Here is a 19,551-nt window from a genome sequence, read left to right as displayed (position 1 = left end):
CTATTTGAGAGATCCCTTGGATATTCTATATCATCCACGGACTTTAAATTATTGGGTATCCATTAACTTTGACCTAATTAAATTGTCTTTATCTCTATTTTTTCAATCTTACACGACTCAAATATGCATATTAAATCACTATGTAAATTGTGCCGATACATAACAATAATCAAAGAATCGCAAGTCGATGGCCAGAATTGGACATCCTAATCATCCAGCCTCAAACTCTTGCAATCAGGGCCGGCCCTGGAGGAGGGCGGCACTGGGCGATGGCCCTGGGCCCATAATTTGAGAGGGCCCAATTTTTTTTTTTTTAGTATTATGTATCATAGGTATGTAATTGGGGTCTTGGATAGTTGGGCCCCAATTAGTGGAAAACTAAAGATAAACGTAGTTGATTAATTTAGTTGATGTTAGTTGGGCCCAACTTTTATTTTTTTAGGTATATAATTAAGGTCTTGGATAGTTGAGGCCCAAATTTATTTTGGACCCTTTTTTTTTGCCCTGGGCCTCCTCTATAAAAGGACCGGAGCTGCTTGCAATGCAAGGCTTCTAATGGCATGGACACTTTCCTCTTCCACAAATGCCATGGAAAATCAAAAGATTTATGCTATGTTTACTCTCAAGCATGGATAAAGAAAAAAATATATATATAGTAAAAAATTATTTTCAAAACAAAAAAAAAGAAAAGGGTAAAGAAATTCTTTCCTTTATATTCTTGTTTATCTTCATTGAGGAAGATGGATACATACGACGTAATTTTTTAAACAAAAAATGATACATGTATCATTTTTTTGGTACATGATATAATTTTGTAAGTTAAAAATGATATATCCGTCATTATTTTTGATTATATGGTATAATTTTATGAATGAAAATGAGTATATGTGTCATTTTTTTTTCATCCGTTGTTTTCCGTCCTATTTTGAGATGATCAATTTTGATTTCAAAATCATCCATGAAATTATATTTTTTTTTTTTATCTAAAAATTTCAATGAAGTAAACGGCGAAAAATTTTTTATTACATAAATTTTTTTTAAATTTTATTTTCTGCTCCAAAGTAAATAACATAGGACAACGTATAGTCACGGACGGTGCATTTCAACTCTTTTCTTTTTTTTTCTTTTTTAATTATCTACAGATATGTCATTTAGAGTTAAGGGTTAGATTATAATATCGTGTATAAAAATAAATTTAAATCAAAAATTTTTTATACGTATGCACTGGATGTACAACGTAAGGTACGTAGTATTTTTCATATATATATATATATATATATATATATATATATATATATATATATATATATATATAATGAACTTTAATTTTTTTTAATTTAAATTTTTTTTATAATTACTATTATAATTTATATTGACATAACCAGAGTTAAAAAAAAAATCATGCACTACAGTCCGTGGATGACATTTGAATTTGATTAAAAAAATAAAATGCTATAATAAAGGATTTAAATGTATTATATTTTCACTGAACTAAATTTAAATTGATAATATTATACCAAAGATTTAAGCCTGAGATAATTGAGCAGCCAATACGTTATATTATCGCGCGTATCCGGAGACGAGCTTTGCGTGTGTTCGAAATGTGGCATATCGAGCAATGGCATTCACCTACCAATTGACCAGGTGATCGTCTTATAAAATTACCACTAGACTGAATAAATAAATAAAATACCAGGACGTGAACATTTTCAAAAATTATTCCTGATGAATCTCAAAAACTCCGTCCAAAATGAATCAGGTCGATCTCAGATCTAGACAAGAATTATGTTACACTAAATGTTTAATGAATTAATCTATTAAATTATTATGTTAATACTAGATTATTCTTCGGAAAGAACGCGTTATAAGATCCGATGTTAAGAGTTTTCACTGATAAATCAATGGAGATGGAGATAGTAGATACGATAATTAAAAGAAAAATTAATATTTTATAAAAGAGACAAAATGGGCAAACGAGAAGATAAAGATAATAAAGAACTCCAATTTTAAGTTATAGTATACAAGAAAAAATAAGACAAGAAATGGAGTGGGTATTGTTGTAGATAGTTCATTAAAGAATAAGTTGTAGGTGTACTTAGAAAAAGTGATTGAATTATAGTCCTTAAGATAATAATGATGAAAGAAATTATGAACATAATTAGCGTATATGCACTGCAAATAAAATTACATAAAGCTACTAATCAAAATTTTGACACGAATTTTAATAGGAGATGATTTAAATGAGTATGTCGGAATGAAAAATGAGGAGTATGAGAGGGTTCATGGAGGTTATGGGTTTGGAACGAGAAATTAATAAGAAGAAAATATATTGGATTTTGCGATAACATTTGACCTTATATTAGGTAATAGATTTTTTTTTAAAAAAAAAAGAGAAGATCACTTAATCACCTTTAAAAGTAAGAATAATAAATCGTAAATTGACTTTCTTATGATTAGGAAGAAAGATAAAAAGATTTATAAAGATTATAAGGTCATCCCTACAGAAAGCTTAACTACCGAACATAAGTTAATAGTATTGAATATACGCCTCAAGCATAATATCAATAGAAAGAAAATATATACAACTCCTAGAATTAAGTGTTAGAAGTTAAAGGGTGAGAAGCAAAATATATTTAAGGAAAATGTAAGAGTACAAGTATTAGGTGAAAATATAGTGACTCTTATATGGTATGAGATAAGATGATATCAATGTTGAAAATACTAACTAAGAGTGTACTCACTGAGTTAAAAGACATGCACCACTAAACAAGAAATCTTGATAGTGGAATGAAAAAATATAAGAGAAAGTGAAGGAAAAAACGAACAGCTTATAAGTAATTATATATTTATAAAAATGAGGAAAATTTTAAAAAATATACAATAACTAAGAAAGAGGCTAAGAAAGCAGTGAATGATGCCAAGAATAAAATTTTTGAATAATTATATCAAAAATTAAATATAAAAAAGGGGAAAGCGATATTTATTGAATAGCTAAAGTGAGAGAAAGAAAAATCTTATCCAAATAAAATGTATTAAAAATGAATGTAATAGTGTACTAGTAAATGATGGAGAAATAAAAAAACGATAGAAGACGTGTCACGCCCCAGGTAGTCCATGTCCAAAGAAATTTCGGCAGCATCTCCCCTGTACGGGTGACAATCTGAAGCATTTCTGCATACAAAATATACATCCACTACAACAAAATCTTTCATAGACATCGGTTTTCCACCGGTGTCTATTTGATTTTCGACCGATGTCTATGAAGCCGATGTTAAAAGTCTGCCATTTTAGACATCGGGTTAAAACCGGTGTAGTATCACTTAACGACACCGGTTTTCGAATCGGTTATTAATCGGTGTAGTATCACTTAACGACACCGTTTCATACACGGTGTAAAACCGATGTAATATAGTATGTTAATAACACCAGTTTTGGCAGCGGTAAATGACCGATGTAATATTACTTTATAACACCGGTTTTACATTGGTGGAAAACCGATGTAATATGTATTTTTTCTAACAGCACAGATTTGATTTTAAAACCGACAATAACAAAAAAAAATACACAAATATTCACAAATTGTACAAATATTCTTCATTCAATAATATCCATAAAATACACAAATATTCACAAATTATATAAATAATCTTCTTACAACAATATCCATAAAATACCCAAACATTCTTTTTACATGTTTCAACAGCTAGCTAATAGATATCAAAATCAAAGTATAACATTCTGTTAACACATTAAGGTACAACTGTCTCAAATGTAATCTAGCATGCATTCAGCCCACTCGAACCGCACTTCATCAATTTCAACTCTGGAGTACTTGAGATTTGTAAACTGTAAAAACACATAAATTCATCATATGTCAAATAACTAAAACAAATGTGTGCATGTATCAAATAAAATAGAATACTGAGTTTTTAAAGGCTGCTATGGAAGATAACGAATATAACAGTGAAGGAAGCATAGAAGAACAAAGAAAATGTTCATAGTTAACAAGTAAATGAAGAGATATACTATTTATTGTACTACCTCTGATGCCATCTTCCAAATCTCATAAGCAAGAATGCAACTGTGCCCTTTGTATACACATGGCTAATAGACATAATACAATAAGGAGCAAAAGCTATAAAATTCACCATCACCACACAATCAATGAAGCAGGCAAACACAAGGTGGGTTGATATGCAGTGAAAGTGTTAATTAAGTGGAACTGCAGCAAATCATGAATCAAGTCTGAGCACTATTTTAACAATACATTGCAAGGATATCTGAAGGATGTGAACACTGTATTAGAATTGTACAAGGCATCACAAATCAAAATACTTCCCTACGAGCAAGGTTTAGACAAATTAGCCTCCTGGTCAAGAATGTTTTTGAAAGAAGCATTAACCACCAACCGAAATCACGAACAGTACCAGATGTGTTTACAAGAGGTAAATGGATATTACTTGCAAAGAAAAATCATGTTTGAACATTCATAAATTTGGAGTTTTGTTCAGGTGGATTATGCTCTAAATTTTTCGATTTGGTCCAATCTGGAACGTTTAGAGCATAAACATACCATTGAGAACTTCACTCTTGGCAACTTGCAAGTTCTCAAAACTTCATACGAGTAAGATTCCAATATAATGTGTGGCAACAATGATATCTTCAACTTTCTGCATATTATGCTCCTGATTTTTTTGAACCTGTAAATAGGCGTTATAGCATAAAGGATAGGGATCTAGTGGAATTGGCATTGGTTTCCTTTGAAACTTCTCAGCGTATATATCAGGAAGAACTCCAAATACTTGACAAGTATTTCCACTGTTCTATTACCTACATGACTAGATAGTTTAATCCTCCTCTTTTTCTTTTTCAGTGATCATATTTCTTGAATTTGACAGTTGGGTGAAAGATAACAAACTAGATCAACTGGAACATAAAGAACATATCCCAAATTCAAGAACATAAAGATCCTAACATATCACACTTACAAAAAAAACTTTCTCTAATAAAGAAACATGATAGCATCTAATAAAGTAGGGTCATACTTGATGGTAGATGTACAAAAAAAAATTGGTTCTCAAAATTCAGAAAATACACTTAAACAATAAAAAAAAACTTAGTTTAGAGTCACAAAATGAACCTAATCTCTAATTCCTTTCTTCTTAGGCAATCATTTAGTCTCCAACTAGTATATGGTTTGTAACAAAAGCATAGCATTCGGTTTGTATAAAAAAATCATTGTAACAAAAGCATAGCATCCGGTTTGTATCAAAAAATCATAGCAAGCACCAGGGGAACTAAATCAAAATTATCAAAATCACCAGGGGTAAATATTGTATTATTACCATTGCTGGAAGTGAATCCTTGTGGTCAACTCCAAAATTTTTAATTAAATCTTTCATATATCGCATGATATAGAAACCACATTGCTCCGCATCCGGTTGTTGAGGAGCCTATGTTAGAAAAGAAATATTGGAATAACTCCTTCAAGGATAGTGAAACAGTTGCTAATCAAAAGGACATACCTTGACAGCTACCCATGTTGGTTGTTTTTTCCCTTTCCTTCCAGCCTCCGCATTATACATTTTCAAGGCCCTACATGCATATAACCCATGGGAATTGTATTGCCACATCAAAATACTTACATGTTTCAACAAAGGTAAGAAAAGAAGCCAAAAAACTTACATGTTGACAACATATTTCCAATCTTGATCACGAATGCTGTGACTAAGAGGATCCAACAAAAAAATAATCTCCTTCTCAACATTGATGATAGTCAAAATCCAGTGAAAACTACACAAAGAAATATAATTAGTGTATATATGCATCTTGCAAGTTCTCAAAATATGCAAGTGAGAGTGATATATAATGTTATTCTTACTCACCCAACGTTGCATAGCACAACAACCAATTGACCAGATGAGGTACCAATTAGCCTACTGCTCAAGTAATAAGCCCTTTTATTCAACTGTTCCTGGATGAAATCTCTATTCTGATTTCTTGATGGTACATATTCCACAGGCACTGGATCCACCAATCTGAAATCTTGCAGCAACATCTTTTCCTGCATCTTTCTATATAGATGCCTACAAAGAGTGGATCTGAGCTCAAGAATGGCACAGGTTTTGGTACTAACATCCATGTGATTAGATAATCTTGCTATCAAGTAGACATGGCAATAATTCATATTTATGCTTTAAAATGCTTCATGCCTTTCGGGAACTGACATATGTTTTGGTACTAACATATGCTTTCTGAAACTATTGAGTTCACAAATCTGTAAATTAGAGATATAATTTCCTAGGAAGTTGTACAAAATGTGAAACATAGGGAGGCAGCATTTGGTGAAGCTGTGTAATGAGATATAGTAGACAAGCCATGATTCATCAAAATGTCAAACATAAAGACGACTAGGATTACAAGAGAGGAGACTAGTGAGACAGAAAATATCCCCAAAAAATGATGAAATATAAATTAATGAAACACATAAATAAAGTCCAATTCAATTGAAAGCTTACCACATATACACAACTATGCAAGTGTCTGTGATTGGCTTCAATTCACAAAAGGGAAATATGTCATCGCAATTAACATGGACTGTGCGTTCCATGCCAAATACATCAGGAACTAATTCCAAAATCACATTCTCTGTTTCATCAAGACGTTGAAAATAACTATATAAGATGTGTAAGGGTCTTGGCACATTGGACGATTGTAACTTAGACTTCTCTTGTCTGTTGTCAACTTGTTTCTTCCTGGTCTTCTACATATGTAGATGCAACCATATATATATTAGATATGCGACATACTTTAAATGTACACAAAATTTACACAACACTTTATCACATTTACCTCATCCCGCATGCTGATTAAGTGCACAGGCCAAGCCACATGGCCACCTACAACATCCCCAATACTCTGACATTTGGACGGGATTGCAACAGGCAGTGGTGCTGATTGATCAATTGCTTTATCAATGGCAATCCTCATGCAATTCACAGGTAATGGAACATCATCAATAAACTTGTCAGGTCCATTAACAGAGACAATTGTCCCATATGCAACAGTCTTGTCGTTAGGCTGCAATAACAACATCACTGCTTTTCCCTATAAGACAAACAATTTATGAATCTTCAACATCACTGCCAAATTCATTAGATACTAACGATGGGATAATAATATCAACGTGAAATATAAATTTAACCTGTAAAGCCGAATCCTTCTCAATAACTTTCACATCATCATCATCATGTTCTTCTAGGCCTTCATTTGAGAGGCGCGTATGACGTTCAACTTCAGGTTTTATATCGATCAGGCATTGTGGTTTAACTGAGCAGCTACCCTTCTCCTCACTGTCAAATTCTCGACCAGAAAGTTTCAACACCATTGCTTCCAATTTTTCTAGTCTGTCACCTTGATAAGAAAGCATAGCTTTTGCCTCCTTAAACTCTTTCTGTTGGCTTTCATAGGCAGCCTTATCAATTTGCACCTTCCCTCTAGCAAGCTTGAAGAAGGATGATGGAGTGACATTTGCTCCTATGCCTCTCACACGTCCACCATGTTCGTTAGAATTCAAGGCCTTCGTGAGAATATCCTCAAATGGTTTGGTAAAGGGCATCTTACCATCCTTCTTTTGGATAATATAATCATCCTGTCATGCATCCAAATACAATAACTTTAAATATATACATATATCATATATGTACAAAATAAGCTATTTATGTATACTTTTGCTTACAATCTTCTTCACTGTTTGCTTCAACTCATCGCCAACATATTCCCCAGCTTTGTTGAGCCGCCCTTTCTTCCAGAGGATGGCTCTGTTTATCTCTTCGTCATCACATAAAACACTAGACTGATACCAAAAACTACATGAAGTCAACGTACTCAACAACCATAAGTAGGAATTTATTAATGTTAACTAAATACTTACTATTTCTTCAGACAAACCCGCATATCCTTTTCGAGAAAGACGATGAGGGTATAAGTTTTCCTTGCTTCTCTGACTTTGTAGTTCACTTTTCCTCTACATAGTGATAGATGAATTATAACCACATATATCAACTAGAATTTAAAAAGACCACCTTAAACAACTTACTATAAAGTCTTCAGACATCCGATTAATCACAAAACTACTCCAATCTTCACGTGAAATGCAATGTCCTTGAGGTACCTTATTGAGAAGCTTCGGATTATTTCTATTTGGATGGATGAATTTCCTGGTGAGGTGAGTTTTATACTGACGCCACTTGGTGTTTGCAGAGATCAAACACCCATTCCTCCATTTTGGGTCCAATCGTATGTCAACTACACAAACAAATATCTTAAGTATATAAATAACAGAATAGAAAAAAATGCATCACATAAGAAAGTTTCATGTTACTTACATTGACGGATTCCCATATCATCTTCTTAACTTCAATCGGCACTTGCTTCCAAGAGTTGTAATTAATATTAACTTTTTCTCGAGCAAGCACACCAATAAAACTTTGCAATTCAGAAGCCTTTTCGCCAACTGGCTGTCCATACTCATTAAATTTGACACTTTGTTTGACTCCGTGAATCCTTTGAACAACAAGTTTATTCATTTGTGTACGACCTCTTTTTGATCTTGTTGTTTGGGCCGTCCCGGCTGATCCTATGTCCTGGCTATCCTCAGCACCCTCTTTTTCATCCTGTTCTTTGTCTTTTGCATTTGTGTGTGAATATTTATCATCTTCACGTGCTAAATGGGCCTTTTTTCTAGTGTTCATTGTGTCGAAAACCTAATCATAACAGTGAGAATTTGAAATAGAGTAGAGCATATCATTCAAAATCACAACAAAGTAAACATTCGTATATTTAAAAAAAAAAAAACTACTACCAAACAATGAACCAAAGTTACCAAAATAAAGTAAATAGTCACATATATAAACCATACATAAAGTTACCAAACTAAAAATTCTCATTGTCAACCCAAATCCCATCACAATCTCCACGAATACAGGATGGTTCATTGTCATCAGTTTCGTCAATATCCATTGATGGCATCCCTTTTGTGAAGCATTGGTAGTGGATTGAAGGATCTCCCAACTTATCATCAGTGATGTATTCAAAATACTCTCTATTTGTAGTTGAAAGTACAATAGACCATGTGGGATCTTGAGGGTCTTCTACATAAAATACTTGCTTTGCTTGAGTGCCCAAGATAAATGGTTCGGATTTGAATCCCATTCTCTTAAGATTTACCAAGGTGAAACCATTATCATCTACTCTAATACCAGTGTTATTCTCTACCCAATCACACTTAAACATTGGAACTCGAAAATCATGGTAATTGAGCTCCCATATTTCTTGTATCACACCATAATACATCATGTCTGTTATAATTGGATTCTTATCCTTTGAACTTGCAACTTGCATTGTTTGTGCCAGCAAGCTTACACTCGAGTTTTGAACAACTGTAACATTATCACGTTCTTTCGTGTAATAAGTGACCCCATCGATCATATAACTAGAGTATTTTAGCACTTGCTTGCTAGGTCCATTTGCCAACAGCTTCACTCTTTTTGATAATTGATTGGAGGAAGATGATGTTGTATTTGTAACCTACAATTCATCATAAGGGGGTTTAATTATTAAAAGTCTTAAAGTTCTTGTGTTCAATAATAAACATGCTAATATTTATGGTACTTACATGTTCATGGAACCAAGAAATAAAACTTCTGTGGTGTTTATCTTGTAACCACTTTGCACCTTTAATAGGAATTTTTGCTTCAAGTGTGTCATATGTTCCCTAATCAAAAAATTTTGAAGAGATTAATCATATATTTTTTTAAACAATTTCAGGAGATTATTACTGAATTAGAGGGCTTACACAATGTAAGGATCAACCTCAGCTTCATTTTCCAATACATACCGATGTGCTTGTTCCCACTCATCGTGACAACATAAGTGCACCTTGGCACCTGACAAGGACTTAGTGAGTATTGTTTCACGATGCTTTGATGGAATCCCTATCGTGTTCATATTAGATAGAAATTCTGAGCAAAACTCTACAGCTTCTTCAGCAATATAACATTCAGCCATGCATCCTTCTGGTCGATTTCTATTCCGCACATAACCTTTCAATGTTTTCATATATCTTTCAAATGGAAACATCCATCTATACCAAACTGGTCCACACAACTTGACCTCACGCACGAGATGAACTGTTAAGTGAACCATTATATCAAAAAATGAAGGTGGAAAATACTTTTCAAACAGACACAACGTCGTCACAATTTCTATTTGTACATTATCCAACTTTGAGGCATCTATTACTTTGTTACATAACACATTGAATAAGAAACAAAACCTTGTGATAGCATTTCTGACATGCTTGGGTAGAACACCACGGATGGCAATTGGAAGCAAATGTTGCATTAAGGTGTGGCAGTCATGTGATTTAAGACCAACCAGTTTTAGGTCCTTCATTGAGACAAGGTTTTTGATGTTGGAGGAGTAACCCGTGGGAACCTTAATTCCGAACAATGAATTACAAAGTCTTCTTTTCTCATCCTTGCTTAATGTATAACATGCTGGGGGCAAAAATGTCCTTTTCTCCCCTTTTTGTGGTGCTAATTCTCCCCTAATTTTCATATCCACTAGGTCGTTTCTTGCTGCAATTCCATCTTTTGTCTTTCCTGGCATATCAAGTAATGTACCAATCAAACTTTCGCAAACGTTTTTCTCTATGTGCATCACATCAAGAATATGTCGAACATGCAGATCTTTCCAATACTCAAGTTCAAAGAATATTGATTTTTTTTCCAGCAGGACTTACCATCATTTTCCTTTGATTGAAAATTTGCTCTAATTTTTCCCCATCGGCATGTAATTCCTTCTACTTTTTTTAAAACTTCATCACCGCTTAGTGGTTTTGGGGCCATAGTAAAGTCTTGCGTCCCATCAAATGCCTTCTTCTGCCTTCGATAAGGATGATCTCTACGAAGAAACCGTCTATGACCTATAAATGACATTTTTTTACTATGCTTCAACCTTTTTGCACAAGTTTCCTCACCACAGATAGGGCATGCTTGATATCCTTTTACAGTGCATCCCGCCAGGATATGCCGGAAAATCATTAATTGTCCACAATAGGACAGCTCTAAGCAAGAATCTTTCTTCTCGGTGTGCATCATATGCTTCAACACCAACTTCCCATAATTCTTTTAAATCGTCAATCAAAGGCACCAAGTACACATCAATGTCATTTCCCGGCTGTTTGGGACCAGAAATTAACAACGTGAGCATCATATATTTTCTCTTCATACACAACCATGGAGGAAGGTTATAGGTGATCATTATAACTGGCCAACAACTATATGTAGAACTCATCAAACTATGAGGATTGATCCCATCAACTACTATGGCCAACCGTAGATTTCTTGTCTCAGAAGCAAAATTTGGCCAATTATGATCCACAAGTCTCCAACAAGGTGCATCAGCTGGATGTCGCATATAGGCATCACATACTCTTTTATTAGCATGCCAAATTAACTCCTTAGATATTTCCTTGCTCCGAAACATTCTTTGAAATCTAGGAATAGGAGGAAAGTACCATAAAATTTTTGCAGGGACTCCTTCAATTATCCTAGAATTCTTGGCCAACTTCCACCTTGACACCCCACAAGTAGGACAATCGGTAAAATCCTCATACTCCTTCCAGTATAAGACACAATCATTAGGGCAAGCATGTATTTTCTTATAAGTCATCCCCATTGCACATAAGCTTTTCTTTGCATCATATAAAGATAAAGGCAATTCATTGTCAACGGGAAGCATTTCTCCAAACAATACAAGTAGTTCAGTAAAACTATTATCACTCCAGCTGTATTTCGCTTTCAAGTTATATAATTGCACAATTGCAGATAACTTTGTAAATTTAGTACACCCAACATACAGGGGTTTCTCAGCATCCTCAAGTAATTTTATAAATTGATCTGGATTCTCTGAACTTTCATATGCAGCGTGTACCATATCTATAGGTTTATCAGCAAAATAGTTTTCACTTTCTCCAGCTGCATCATTCTCTTTCTTTAAATCTCCTAATACAGATTCTTCCCCATGCCATATCCATTTTTTGTATGTTAAGTCTATACCATTACAGTACACATGTGCCCTTATGCTGTTAATATTAGTGTTCCATAGATTGCCACATTTCGTACAAGGACAAGGTATACTAGTAGGATTAGTAGCATGTTGCAGCGCAAATTGCAAGAAAGATTCTAGTCCAAGTTCAAACTCATGTGATAATCTATCCTTTGCCATCCATGCCTTGTCCATTTTGTTGTACTAATGAATCTAGATTCAATCAAAAATATCAAGACAATTACAACACTGAGCCAAAATTCTTAATCCATCATTATACAAATAAATTAACTATGCAGGTCCTCCAAGAAACCAACTACGCTTACCAAGGAAAGGATACGAATAAATTTCATAAACCAGAAACCAACTACTTCATCATTATACCAATAAATTTTATACCAGAAACCAACTACTTCATCATTATACCAATAAATTTTATACCAGAAACCAACTACTTCATCATTATACCAATAAATTTATAAACCAGAAACCATGACATTTCAGTGAAAACAATTAGCCTAGACATAAAAGAAACTTGATAGTTCAAGGATTACATAAACCCTACTTAGCAACAGGAACTAACAACTCCTCAATCTATCAAACAAAAATGATCAAATCAACTCAAGGTAGTGTTTGAGGAAATTCATCAACCACATTGCATGCATCAATCAATTAATACTTGCAAACAAGAGATCAAGAAGAAGAAACTGTCGAAGATGAGGAAGAAATTCAGTAGCGATGATGTATAAAGGAAAAATTACCGGAATGTGAAGAAGGGCTCGAGCGGTGGCAGTGAATGCTGGACCGGAGATGGATGAAGCAAAAACTACTGGAATGCGAAGAATGCCTCGTCTTCTCAACCAAATGGAGGAGTTGGAGGAGATGCAGTGTGGTTGGACGGAGAAGCAAGTTCGTCGTGTCTTGATCCTGATCGGGAGAGGATCTAGGAAGGGGGGAAGAGGGAGATGAGGTTGAGAGAGATGGTCGAACGACCAGCGGCTAGGAGGAAAGTCGTGGTGGTGTCGCGTGGTGGTCGGATGGTCGGAGGTTTAGGTTATCGCGAGAGAGATGTCGCGCGGAGGAAGGGCGGGATAAAGATTTAGGTTTGGAGGGAATTCACAGTGTGCAGATTTTGGCATGTGGGGAAAAATTAAAATATTTAAGAAGGGGTTTATTAACATCGGATTTTAAAAACCGATGTTAAAATCGGTGTCTATTAACCAAAAAAAGGGCGCTCATAGACATCGCCTAAAAAATCGATGTCTATGAGCTAAAATCTGCGCTCATAGACACCAGTTTTTAGAAAAACCGGTCTAAAATACTCAAAGACTTCGGTTTTAGCCTAAAACCGTTGTTGTTCCACTGATGTCTATGAGCGATTTTATTGTAGTGATCAGTCACATTCGGCTGGAATATATACACAACCACGCAGTTTATATCATCAGCCCACTCAGCTGGAACAAAATAAACACAACCACGCAGTTTAATAAGCCTACACGACTGAAAGTAAACACACAACAGCGTAAACGCAGCGGAAAACACAAAACAATATGAACATAAGACCAACAACGACACTAACAAAAATATCTGAAATCACCAGACTTGACTCCAAAATTCACATCGACTTATTGAAAAGCAAAAATACACAAAATCAACATACCACCCAAACGATAACAAAACCCAAAAAGAAACTATCCTCGAGTGTGACGTAGGACCCAGGACTGGCAGCCGACATCTCTCCAAGCATCCATGACTCATCTACCTGTTACCTAGCGAAAGAAAACCATTTTATGGGGTGGTAAGTATTGGAACTCAGCGGATAAAGATAAGATAGTACATGAACGTAATATACAAATAGAAAGTGGGCCAAGAGTATACAGTCTCATAAGAGGAAATAACAGATACTATAATAAAATCAAAATAAATGCTCATACCTGAAACCATATCCTAGGCAAGGTATAGTGGGTCAGAACTGGTACTAACCTGCTATAGTACTGCTCATAACTATAGAGGTAATAAGCAAGGTATATACAAATTTCCAATGACTAAACATCTACAATGAGAATATATTTCAACATAAGTAAGCATATCAGCATATGTGAATAATAGCAGTAAGTAAGCAATAACAGCATATATAAACAGCAGCCAAAGCAAGTATAATAACAGCGTATGCATGGATGGTCACTCCCGCCCACCCCTCTACATCATGACCCCTGTATGGTCGAGAGGCCGGGTCAGTGATAGACTGTAGACCACTCCAGCTACCACTCACACGAGTGGCCGAGGGGACAGTTGTATAGTAGCTAACTAGCTACATCAGCGACAGTGTCCCTGCTGCTCGTACTCCAGCTACCACTACCCATGAGTAGCCGAGTGCGGCACGACAGGACAAGCGGCATCAACTCCAGCTACCACCCTCTCGAGTGGCCGAGGATGCGGCCCTGGTCAACGACTCTCTCGACCGCAAGGGAGAATTGGTCGTTGACATGCATGCCATGACATGATGCGCCAATGCAACAATTATCATACAAATATAAGCAGAAATTAGGTATGCTACATGAAGCCAGCATACTCAATACGGTACATAAACAAACAATAGTAAAAGCATACAAACATGGTATCTAGTATCTGCTACATATCATTGATAGCAAGAAAAGACTGTATGGATATAAAAACGAGTAACTCGAGGGTTTTGAGTGGAAGTATCAAGCGTAGGAAAAATTATGAGTAGAGTCAAGGTAAAGCAGTTCTTATCCAAAATAGCCCATGCACTAAGTTCAAAGAACTAGAGAATCAAAGTAAAAAGTACCCGCCTTAAAAGAAGATCGTGATCAGAAATCCTACGTCGAGACGTCCGTCTCGAATCAAAGTCCTGCAAATAATATGATATATGGTTTAGCTAATCACATATACAACAACAAGCTAAACCCCAAAACCCAACTTAATTAGGGAAAAAAAACCCTAATCCAACTATGTATCTCGATTTACCCAAATCCAATCGCCAATTCCATTTGAAGATCCCAAAGCATCACGGAGAAGATGAACTATCCTAAATTCAAACAAAAATCCTAAATATGTCAAAAGATCTGGAGAACTATATAGATGAAGGAATCATCCTCAGAATCAACTTCAAATCCTTAAGTTGCAATATGAGTATACCATCACGACTTCTCAAAGAGCAGTAAATCCCAAACGATCATAATCCCTGGTATCACCAAGAGACTACAAGAAGGTACACCGAACTCTAAACCGACGGTCATCTTAAGCGTAGAGCAACAGACAACCAAAACCTAACTAACGTCACCTTACCACCTCCCGAATCTGTACCTTGAATCAAAACCTTTAAGGAAGGCAGCACTATGCACCGAGAATCTGCCAAAATCTCGCAAATTCAATCAAGAATAAATAACATACCGAGACTCTTGCAAAGAAACCCGAGAAATCACCGCTAGGACCACCAACGTTCAATCCATCAAGATGAATCCAGATAACCCAAATTCAGTCATCAATTCCCAAATCCGTTGCAGAAACTTTAGAGGAGGCATAGGGCAGAGCAAGGAAAAACATAGAAATTTCGATTCGTAGCTCATTTAACCAGAAAACCAATCATACTCGACAATCACCATAAATCTAAGCATCTACCCCTTACTTCATGGAGTTCATACCAATACAGGATGTACCTGCTGGCCAGCTCTCGTCGCGGTCTGAGGTGGTAGTGGATCGGGCGGGCGGCGCTACGACAGAGGGAAGAGGTGGCGTTTGGGGCTGGTATTGCGGTTTCTTCTCGAGGGATCGGCGACTGTGCTTGCGGGATAGAAGAGAGGCCGACGGTGGTTCTGGGGAGAAGGGTTCGGCGAAGGAGAGGCGGCGGCGTCTTCTTCTCTGGCGATGACCCGCGGCTACAGGCGGTCGACGCGAAGGGGCGGTCGCGACTGATGATCGTGCACGGCGGCGATGGGTGGAACAGCAAGGTCGCGAGAGGGAGAGGGATGGTGGCGCGTCGGGCTTAGGGCACGGGAATGAGGAGAACTCGGCGGAGATGAGAGGAAGCAAACTTAGGGTTTTTATTTACCACTTAGGTTAATTGGGCGTTAATGAAATTTATTAACTTTTACTTAAGGGGTATTCTAAACAGGCTTTTATCGGATTCATTAGTGCATCCCCTCTAAATACGTCATACTAGCTCCAATTAAATCCCAAAAAATTTATAAAAATTCCAATAAGATTATTTCCTCAAATAACCTTATTATTTATTTATTATTTTATTGTCGTATTTTACATTCTCTCCCACTAATAAAAAATTTGGTCCCCAAATTTACTACTAACTTAGGAATCCTCATCTAAGGATAACAACCAAATAGCACACCCATATACTAGTCCATCATAGTGTCATGATCAAATCCTTAACCGAAAAGGATGCTTCTGTGGGTTATGGACTCATCTTGCTTTCACTGCGCCACTCTGATATTCTGCCTTCACTTGTTGACACACCGAGAATCAGACTTCAAAGTTCACAATATCCTCCTTTGCATTTTCGCTTTCCATAATTGCTATATATACAGGGAGTCTTAGACTTATGAAAGAGTAAGTCGGTCTCCTACTGATCAAACTAATAAGAGTAAATCAGTCCTCTACTAACCAAACCAACGCAAGTAAATCGAAACTCTATACATCGGGTCCATGAAAATATCTAGGGCACTGTAAACCTAAATAGCAATATCAAGGACTCCTCATGTCCGTACAACAAACATACCCAAAAATAAGATCACTGGCACAAAGTCCGTAATCTAATCTTCAACTAAAATCACCAACTCCATAAATATGAAGGCATCATACTCTTTAAGTTACTATCAGCATCAAAGACTAAATAATAGACCATCAAGTCTAATATCCACTAATAGATCATCAAAAGACAACATATCACCATATCTGATCTAACCAATGACTGACACTACAAATCATACATGGTATAAACAACTAGTCAAGTAATAATAGAAACGTATGATAACGGTGTACCACATACCTCCTATAGCTTGGAGATTCCTATCGCTGCCTGGTCCCAAAACTCGAAGGTCATATATCGGAATCAATTTACAAAGGGAAAACAAAACAGATCAATTCAAAAATCTAGATCACAAAACCGACTCTGATACAACTAAATTGGTATCAGATTAACTCGACAAATCGTAAATTACAACAAGATCGAAATCCAGAATACGAAAATAAACAAACATCGTATACCTACTCTGATACCAAAAATTGGTATCAGATTAATTCGAAAATAATCATTAATCGAAACAAGATCGAACCTCGCTCTGATACCACTAAATTAGTATCAGATTAACTCAAAAATCCAGAACACGAAAAACAACAGACATCATATACCTGCTCTGATACCACTAAATTGGTATCAGATTAACTCGAAAATCCAGAACTCAAAATCCAAAACACCAAAAAAAAGACTCGTAAACCTATGGCTCTGATACCATAAATTGATATCAGATTAACTGGAAAATCCAAAATGCGAAAAACAAGCATTGCAAACCCGTTCTGATACCAAAAATTGGTATCAGATGAACTCGAAAATAATCATAAATCGAAACAAGATCGAAACTGCTCTGATACCACTAAATTGGTATCAGATCAACTCGAAAATCCAGATCACGAAACCGGCTCTGATACCACTAAATTGGTATCAGATTAACTCAAAGAATCCAAAATGAAAAGCAAGTATTGTATACCTCGCTCTGATACCACTAAATTGGTATTAGATTAACTCAAAAATCCAAAATACGAAAAACAGGCATCGAAACTTGGCTCTGATACCACTAAATTGGTATCAAATTAATTCGAAAATCCAGAACACGGAAAACAAACAAACATCGTATACTTGCTCTGATACCACTAAATTGGTATCAGATTAACTCGAAAATACAGAACACGAAAACAACCAGATATCGTATACCTGCTCTGATACCACTAAATTGTCACGCCCCAGGTAGTCCCTGTCTGAAGAAATTTCGGCAGCATCTCCCCTGTACGGGTGACAATCTGAAGCATTTCTGCATACAAAATATACATCAGCCACATTCGGCTGGAATATATACACAACCACGCAGTTTATATTATCAGCCCACTCGGCTGGAACAAAATAAACACAACCACGCAGTTTAATAAGCCTACACGACTGAAAGTAAACACACACGTAAACGCAGCGGAAAACACAAAACAATATGAACATAAGACCAACAACGACACTAACAAAAATATCTAAAATCACCAGACTTGACTCCAAAATTCACATCGACTTATTGAAAAACAAAAATACACAAAATCAACATACCACCCAAATGATAATAAAACCCAAAAAGAAACTATCCTCAAGTGTGACGTAGGACCCAGGACTGGCGGCCAGCATCTCTCCAAGCATCCATGACTCATCTACATGTTACCTAGCGAAAGAAAATCATTTTATGAGGTGGTGAGTATTAGAACTCAGCGGATAAAGATAAGATAGTACATGAACGTAATATACAAATAGAAAGTGGGCCAAGAGTATACAGTCTCATAAGAGAAAATAGCAGATACTACAATAGAATCAAAATAAATGCTCATACCTGAAACCATATCCTAGGCTAGGTATAGTGGATCAGAACTGGTACTAACCTGCTACAGTACTGCTCATAACTACAGAGGTAATAAGTAAGGTATATACAAATTTCCAATGACTAAACATCTACAATGAGAATATATTTCAACATAAGTAAACATATCAGCATATGTGAACAATAACAGTAAATAAACAATAACAGCATATATAAACAGCAGCCAAAGCAAGTATAATAACAGCGTATGCATGGATGGTCACTCCCGCCCACCCCTCTACATCATGACCCCTGTATGGTCGAGAGGCCGGGTCAGTGATAGACTGTAGACCACTCCAGCTACCACTCACACGAGTGGCCGAGGGGACAGTTGTATAGTAGCTACATCTGTGACGGGGTCCCTGCTGCTCGTACTCCAGCTACCACTACCCATGAGTGGCCGAGTGCGGCACGACAGGACAAGCGGCATCAACTCCAGCTACCACCCTCTCGAGTGGCCGAGGATGCGGCCCTGGTCAACGACTCTCTCGACCGCAAGGGAGAATTGGTCGTTGACATGCATGCCATGGCATGATGCGCCAATGCAACAATTATCATACAAATATAAGCAGAAATTAGGTATGCTACATGAAGCCAGCATGCTCAATACGGTACATAAACAAACAATAGTTAAAGCATACAAACATGGTATCTAGTATGTGCTACATATCATTGATAGCAAGAAAAGACTGTATGGATATAAAAACGAGTAACTCGAGGGTTTTGAGTGGAAGTATCAAGCGTAGGAAAAATTACGAGTGGAGTCAAGGTAAAGCAGTTCTTATCCAAAATAGCT

The 19,551-nt window shown here is 36.2% G+C and overlaps 1 long non-coding RNA gene across 1 annotated transcript; it reads right to left on the bottom strand.

The window, feature by feature from the left end:
- Positions 1 to 7,797: 7,797 nt before the first annotated feature.
- Positions 7,798 to 8,267, bottom strand: LOC122055322. Its single transcript, XR_006132865.1, has 3 exons — positions 8,099 to 8,267; positions 7,934 to 8,026; positions 7,798 to 7,855 (listed from the first exon to the last, which is right to left on the bottom strand). It is a non-coding gene; the product is annotated as an uncharacterized LOC122055322 (long non-coding RNA).
- Between the last annotated feature and the right edge of the window lie 11,284 nt (positions 8,268 to 19,551).

The sequence above is a fragment of the Zingiber officinale genome, chromosome 1B, assembly GCF_018446385.1.
Source record: "Zingiber officinale cultivar Zhangliang chromosome 1B, Zo_v1.1, whole genome shotgun sequence".
In the NCBI taxonomy this organism is placed as follows: Eukaryota; Viridiplantae; Streptophyta; class Magnoliopsida; order Zingiberales; family Zingiberaceae; genus Zingiber; species Zingiber officinale.
Note: the sequence above shows the minus strand (reverse complement) of the source record. Positions and strands in the feature narration are given on the sequence as shown.